The sequence below is a fragment of the Hibiscus syriacus genome, unplaced genomic scaffold (assembly GCF_006381635.1).
Source record: "Hibiscus syriacus cultivar Baekdansim isolate YM2019G1 unplaced genomic scaffold, ASM638163v2 tig00110065_pilon, whole genome shotgun sequence".
NCBI classification, from domain to species: Eukaryota; Viridiplantae; Streptophyta; class Magnoliopsida; order Malvales; family Malvaceae; genus Hibiscus; species Hibiscus syriacus.
The window spans coordinates 1,380,769-1,389,670 of NW_024062585.1; the positions used below are offsets into that span (position 1 = coordinate 1,380,769).

The 8,902-nt window shown below is 29.9% G+C and overlaps 1 pseudogene; it reads right to left on the reverse strand.

Moving 5' to 3' along the window:
• Positions 1 to 5,047: 5,047 nt before the first annotated feature.
• LOC120214466 lies at positions 5,048 to 6,074 on the reverse strand (annotated as a pseudogene).
• Between the last annotated feature and the right edge of the window lie 2,828 nt (positions 6,075 to 8,902).

Sequence of the window (8,902 nt, forward strand, 5' to 3'; positions counted from 1 at the left end):
GAATGTACCAAAGCTAATATGATAACATTGATACACGAATGTACCAAAGTTAATACACGAATGTACCAAAGCTGATATGATAATATTGATACACGAATGTATCAAAGCTGATAATACTCAACTAATGGCATGCCAAGTGTACCAACAGTTCTTACTATAACACATAATGGGCTGATGTATCATAATAAATCAATCATAAAAATATCATGCTTGGGTAGTTCATACCCTAAATCGTTCATAAAACTGATACAGAATATTATAAAAATATTCTTTATAAACTTTATAAATCATACTGTAAATTTAAATGAGGTTGACTTATCACAAGTCGTCCTCGATCAAAATAATTAAATAAATAACTACACTCACCTTTGCCTCACTACAGAACTTGTATATAATAATCCTAGTCACGAGCTTTGTCATTTCCTTTCAAATCGTTCGGATTGCTAGATTTAACGTAGTCTGACAATACCAAATTATAACACAAAAATTGTTTGAACTATATATTAGTATCGTACTAATATAAGCTCATTTTAACATTTGAAATCTATAAAGTAAATCGATAACTATATCGATATCAACCAAACTCATAACTCCATTATAACTTCAAACTTATTGAAACCCTTATTCAATCTCATAAATAATTATTCCCAACATGATTCTTCAACTTTTACCAATTATAAAATCAAACCACATATTATAAATTCCTTCTATAATTCAACTCAACTTTTCCTTTAATTCATAATGGTCATTCACCATTATGATAATTGTACATTAATTACTAAAATTCCAGCACTTGAATAAAATACTCAAATCAATTCTTCAATATTCAAAACATTATAAATTTCAACCCAAACTTTCCTAAACTTTCGATTTTCAACACTTAACTTTATAAATTTGTAATTCAACCTCAACTCAATATTTAATTTAAAATTCAGTATACTAATAAATTTTCCAGCATTCAATAATTTACTCAAATAATAATTCATTTAAGAACTTGCAAACAAGTCCCCAAAGTTTTGGAACCTTTCAAATTCCACCATCTAACCATTAAAATGAATTCTTCTCAACATTTCCAATTTATTCAAAATGGTCTCTTACCATTTAACTTAAATTCCAAGCATCCAAAAATATACTCAACATTTAAACATTACTCTTCATCTTCTAATTCATTTCAACTTAAATTCTAAAATTTTCATATTTAGACAACTTGCACTACCTTTAAAGAATCAGTATTTTGTATTGATATACACACTAGAATTTAATTTCGTTTCTTCCGTTGAAAACTAGACTCAAATATGAATCTATCCATATAAATAACTCTTTCTAATTCATTATGTATAATGTATGGTGAATTTTTTAAGTTGACCGACATAATCTGTTTTGTGCAGAATCTGCTGCCAGTTTTTCTGACATTTCCTTGGTTAAAAATTCATATATTTTTGTATATACCTTGAAATTGATCCCCATTTGTTTTAAACAAAACTAGATTAATATACGAACACAATATATAAAAATAACCTCCAAATTATTTTTATATAAGTTCTTATGAATTTTCAAACTCACTGCGAGATTCAGAATCTAAACTATTTTCATTAATTTGCATCCTTAGGTTCTTCATCAGTTCTTACAACCAATTTCTTTAAAATCACTTAACTCTTTATAATCCCAAATCATAAAATCTCATCACATAACCATAATCACCATGAAATATAGGTACCAAATGATAGAAAATTTCATATAGATTAATTCTCTATCTAATAGATAAATCCAAAAATCAAGTATATTGCTTCAAAAATCAAAAATAAAAACATTACCTTGTTAGGAGTTGAACATACGACCAAATGAAGGAAGAAGATGAAAATGTGTTGATTCTCTTGAGTTTTCTTGTATTTAATAGATAAGACACTTGGTAATTTCTAATTAATTGAATTTAATATTCAATTAATGAAAAATCTCAAAAATACCCTTATTAAATCTTGAAAATTACCAAATATCATTGTATTATCTTCGATTAAAATATTCATTGGTCAAAGATGAATCAACTTAGCTTTGACTTTCGAATTTGGCCATGCAATTTTAAAAAATTGAATTTTAGTCACTAAAATTCCACTGTTCGGTCAAATCTGAAAAATTACACAGTTCTGAGCCAATTTTCTCTGATATGAAATATGAAAATAATATTTCAACTATTTTCTAACATCTTTCAAATTTTTGTAAAATTTAATTCAATCCGAATAATCGATTTCAATACCGAACTTTACTGCTTTATAGCTTTTAACAAAATTACCGTACCGAAAATCTGATTCCCACTAAAATCTCTGTTTTAATCTAAATTGTTCATTTACATGCTAAAAATATATAACTTTTAAAAATTACAAATTTTGGTTCCTACACTTTTCAAAGTTTATACTTTAGCCACTAAACTTTCAAAACTTACATTTTAGTCACTGGTCAAAATTTGGGGTATTACATGAGTAATAATATAAAAACTTAATTATTATATAAATTATTACTAAATAAAATTTAGGCTTAATATAAAAATAAATGTCTAAACTTTACTTCGAAACACGTTTTAGTGCCTAAAGAATTTTTCGTTAAAAATAAGTGTGTAACGTTTTCTCTGTTATACTTTTAGGTGCTCGGACGTCGATCGCCGTTAAATTTGATGGTTAAGTGACACGTGTTACGTTCTGGTAATTTTAAATTTTTTATTTAAAATAAAAATATATTTATTTATTTTAAATCACTTATTTTTTTTTCAAATCTTAAAAAGAACTCCAAACTTTTAAAACTTTCATTTTAATCATTTTCTACCGCCGATTGCTACCAATGCCGACAATCGACCGAACACCCAACGGCGTGTCTTCGACCAACCACCCATGACCAAAAGCCCCATAATTTTGCAACCAATCGAGCTCCCAAAAATTGTGTAAATGAAAATTTTTATTTTAGGGTTTTGAAACCATAAAAATCTCTTAGATCAATCGTGGTAATCAGTCGTTTGATCGGATGTGGTGGTCGGTCGTTTGTCGTTTGGTCGGCAGTAGTATTCGGACTTTGACCTTGGTAGTTGGTCGTGGTAGGGGAGGGGAGAAGGGAGAAAAGGGGGGAGGGAGAAAGGGGAGTTGGCGTTGTTCTCTTTTTTTAATTTTTAATATAATTTTTTTAAAAAAAATTCCAAAATACCAGAACACCCAACGACGTGTCACTGGCCAACCACCTATGACCAAAAGCCTCATACTTTTGTAACCAATCGAACACCCAAAATCGTGTAAATGAAAACTTTTGTTTTAAGGTTTCGAAACTATAAAAATCCCTTAGATTGATCGTGGTAATCAGTCGTTTGATCAGATGTGGTGGTCGGTTATTTATCGTTTGGTCGGTTGTGGCAGTCGGACTAGTTGGTCGTGGCAGGGGACGGGGGAAAGGAGAAAAGGGAAGGGAGAAAGGGGAGGGAAATAGGGGAGTTGGCACTGTTCCCTTTTTTGTTTTAATTTTTTAATATAAAACATTTTTTAAAAAATCTAAAATATCATAACATGACACGTGTCATTTAACGAGAATTTTTAACTGCGATTAACGTCAGGATACCTAAAACGATAATGGAGAAAACGTTAGACACTTATTTTTAGCAAAAAATTCTTTAGGTAGTAAAATATTTTTCAAGATAAAATTTAGTCATTTATTTTTGTATTAAGCATAAATTTTAAAATAATTTATTTGTACAATTTTAAAACTTGGAGTTAGAAAAATGAGAAAAAGCTAACACTTAATGAAAATTAGCAATATATATTCTTTATTTTTATTCAAATTAAAATATGAGAGTAGTTAAAAAAATATCTAGTGAAACTAATTTTACAACTTAGTGTACTAAAACACGAGAGAAAAAATTTGTAAAAAAAGAGCAATAGAATTCTACAATCAATTAAAACATGTGACATGGTTAGGATTCGAAAACCATCCTATCTTACTTTTAATCTAATGTTTAAATTATCAAAATAAAATAAGATAAAATGTTTAAACACGACGAATCAAGTGACATTAGTGATTAAAGAGATGATTATTATCCATAGAGGTCTCGAGTTCAAACACGATGTTCGTACGGGTGTTTGAGCGTTCGTTTTTAAATAATTAATAATCTTTCGAATAGATATTATCTTATAATCAATTCAGAGTAATCAAAAAATAAATTTGAGCTTTAAACTCATTTCAGGCAATAAATCACCAAGACCAAAGGTGTTTAAACTTTTCGAAAGGTTTTGAAACCTTGCTCCAAACTTTGAGTTTTTATATTATAATCCGAAAATTATAACTTGTCAATCAACGTCTAGTTAGTTGTTTCTAATACATATTTTGGAGAGACTATGTGATTAAACAACTATATTTAACCAAAAGTATAACATCTCTCAACATTTTAACAACGCTGTTCAGGATAATATAAATGGATTTTGGGTAAACTATAAATTTAGTACCTAAACTATTACTTTTATTTCAATTAGATACCTAAATTTTATTTTCTTTAAAAATTATATCTAACATTTAATTTAAGTTTGAATTTGATATCTACAGTTAAAATATTAACAAAAGTGTTGATGATACATTTTTTTCAATGATAACATTACATTATTTTATAATGACATGTTAAAATAATTGTTAAATTTTGAACGACAAGATACCAATATGAAACTTAAACTAAATATTGAGTATGATTTTAAAAGAAATAAGAGGTTGTTTGTTTGGCTCTGAAGGAAATCATTAAGTCTCACATCTGAATGATTCAGTGATGATTGATTCATTAAAACAATGTTTAATGATTCAACATTAAAGTACATTCTGAAACATTCAGAGCCATTATCAAACAGCATGTCACATTCAGAGCTATTATCAAACAACATGTTACATTCAGAGCTAATTCATACAGAGTCTCTAAATCATTCAGCATTTGAATCATTTAACGCTTAATCATTCTGAAATAAACAAATAACCCCTAAAATTTAAGTACTGAAATAGAACAAAAGTAATAATAGTTTAGGTGTTAAATATACAGTTTACCCATAAGTATTCCGTTTGAGCATACAAATAAAACACACTTCTAAATCAAATAGTCTGCAATTATGGGTTCAAATATCGAAAATAGGGAGAAAAAAAAAGAGATCGAATTCTGTTGAGTGATCGTCAAGTTTCCTGGAAGGCAGTTTAAGGCGAAACAAGCCTTTCAACAGGAACCTTTTCGACGTCGCGACGGACCCCGATATCCGAAACCAACCGGCTATAACAATACATCCCGTAACCAACAGCAGCCAGGCCAGGAAAGCTAGTGGTCATGTACCTTATAGATGAAGAAACTATGAAGTTAGCGGCCGCTTGAAACGACGCCGCTTGCCCACTCCGACCAACGCTGATGCTCGTTATCACCAGTAGCCCCGTTTTGCAATAGATGGCGAAGTCTTCACAGTTGTTTTTGAAGAGATGGTAAACGCCGAAGCCGTTCTGGAGGAGGAAGAAAGCGCGATGAAGAACATCGGACGAGGCGATGGTGCAGGTTCCTCCCCTGAGTTTAGTGACAAAAGAAGCCGGTGAAACGGCGTACTTGAATAGGTATAAATCGCCGTCGGTTAAGAAGCAGTCTAAACAGGAAGAAATAACGCCGCGGCGAATCGATTGATCGCCGCCGCAATTAGGGCAATTGCGAGTCTCTGAAGGCAATGAACTGAAAATTATACTATCCAAGACTGTCCCGGTACTTATTTCTCGACCAGCTTGGGATTGAGTGAAATGGATCACCTTCCCCTCGCCGATATAAATCCCTGATTTTATTAACATTGAAAATCCATCAGTCGATCGATCAAACCAACAAACAATGAATCAAAAAACGAAGAAGAAGAAGAAGAAGAAAGAAGAAACTGGAGAAGAATCGAACCATGATGCGCATAGATGTAGGCGTATCTCCAGGAGTAAATGTGTCTCCAGGCTTCAATTCCTCTCTGGAAATCTTGTTTGAGAAAACTCCCATTTTCATTTCTCAGTAGAATACCCAAATTCTGCAGCTTTTTCTCATTAAAAATGTAAAAGAATGTGTAATGTAATTATTAACATTTATTGACCCGGTCCTTCCCATTTTTTCCACTGACAACTTACACACTAAGCAATCTAATTTCCATTGATCTACCCCACGGCATTTATTCCAAAGGATTTGTCGATAGAATTAATATTATTTGACATATTTTATTAGATTATCTTTGTTTAATATTTTATATTTAATAAATTAAACTTTCAATGTTAAATTAAAAATAATTGCATAAAAATTCATAAAATTGTTCTTATTATGCTATTTAAATTTTATAAAAAAATCATAGTTAATATATTATCAATATACTTAATATATTAAATGATCTTCAAATATAACCTTATTTTCACAATGGAAAATGACACCACAATATATATTATTTTAAATGTATGTAAAAAATATAATGCTTGGTAGTTTGTTTTATCTAAATTCTTCTGCCCAACTTGAAAGCTTTATGTATTCGAATATGCTTCAATCTCTTGGTCTCTATAAGGCCGAATGAATAGAGGAATACTGAGAACAAACATAATTCTAAAATCCTAAATCAATCCAAATAAGGGTACCATTGGGGTATAATAATATAATTATTATAAATATAATATCAATAAAAATATTAAATGTCAAAATATTATTAAATATTTAAATGTACGAAACAGAATTTAAATATGAAATTAATTTAAAATATTTAATAAATTTATACCACAAATAACTACCTATCTAACTAAAAAATTATAATACGAAGGATTCAAATGAAAAAAACTCAATACATAAGGGACAATATTATCCAATTTAATGGGAATTAATAAATACCTAAGGAAATACATGGAATCACATTCTTACTATTTTTACCCAAAAATATTACTATTGGTAATAGCATTTTCCATCCTAGTGGGAATCACTTCAAACCAAGCATGGGAATAAAATTACGGAAAAGATCGTTACCCTGGCAATGATCTTTTCCTTGAATCAAATGTCCTCTTAATGACTTAATATATTTTTGTAGTGCCTAAATTATATTTTAAAAAATTATTTGGTGTCTAAATAATTTTTTGCTAATAATAGATGTCTAACATTTTTAACATTACACTTTTAAGTGTCTGGACCATAATGACATTAAATTTGATCGTTATCTGACACATGTCACACATATAAAATTTTAAAAATTATTCTATTAAAAAAATTTGATATTATAATTAAAAAATAAAAAAAATATTTTACATATTTTGCCGCTGATCGACCACATCGGCCCGTGACTATCACCGTTGATACCATCAGAACCATCTCACTGTCGCGACCAAAACCCAGTCCCCCACCCACCGTGAAACTATTCTGATCGTCATGAAAAACGTCGCATAGGTTGCTGAATTTCTAAGTTTTTTGTTGTTGTTTTTCAAAGATTTTGACGGCTACAATCATTCGTACGTTACACGACCGTCACTGTTGAGTTTTTTATCATGCTTTAAACAAAACTCGATTGATGGTGACCCTTCCCCATCGGCGATGAGGGGATGGGATGGAAAGGGACGACGTGGGGGTTTTATTTTTTATTTTTTTAAATAATATTATTTATTGTTGAAAATAAAAATATAATGATAGGCACCAAAAAGTTAAAAAAAACAACAGTGGACACCTAAAAGTATAATGGAGAAAATGTTAGGCACATATTGTTAGCAAAAAATTCTTTAGGCACCAAATTATTTTTTAAGTATAATTTAGGCATTAAAAAGTATATTAAGCATTTATTAAATTCTAATAGAAGGTAGTCGTCTACTATTCATTAGTGTTGGGCATCACCGTCGACGGTCGTAGATGGTGGTTGTTTAGTTCCAAATTTCTTTGACTGCTTTGTCTCGACCCACAGAGTCCCAATTTGACACCTTCATTTTGTCGGAACATACTCCAAATTCATCAATATCGGACGCCATCTTCAACCGCCATAGATGGTGGCCAGTTTGTCCCAAAATTCATGGGTCATTTTGCCTCAACCCCTTAAGTCTGAATCTAACCTCCATTTTGTTGGAACATGCTCCCATGTCCACGAATAGGAGATCGAAAGTGAGGAAACTGAAATTTCAATCGAGATTCATGGATTTTGGGATATTTTTCAGTGAAATGACCATTAGATTCGGGCTTAATGGGTCAAGGCGAAGCAACCAATGAAATTTAGGCCAATGGCTATCAGTTTTGAAGATCAACAGTGGTTGATAATGTTTAACTGTGGTCGACGGTGGGTGATTCTATTTTTAAATCTTTTCAAATTTAATAATAAAAAATATTATTTTGTTATTTATTTTAATTTTTTATATTTTCATAATAATAAAAAAATATCACATTTACCAAAATAATAGCAAAATAATTTAGAGTGACCAAAACATGAGCAATTTGAAAATTCAATAATTGAAAAAATTGAAAGTACATTGAAGGAAAATAGGAGAGAGAATATAAAGTTCAATGATAAATAATGTAATTTATCCCAAATTAAATGTTTAGAGTAATTTTTTTTAAAGTGTTAAAGTATATAAATGTGTAGAATGCGTACGGGACATGAAATTGATGAGTTTCGATCTATTTGATTATATAGAGTTTTTTTATAAAAAAAAAAATGAGTTTTGGTTGGGTTTAAGTTCAAGTTCAAGAAAGAAAATGATTCAAGTTGTGTATTGACAAGATACGAGGCTACGTCCTTTTATAGTCTAAAAGAGACACCAAAATGTCATAAAAGATAACTAATTAATCCCTAAAAATCAGCACATGAATAACTAATTAAAATAGATATAGAAATGTTTTGGAAAGTCCACTTGTCATAACTTTTTTAGAAAAATCTTTTTATTTTAA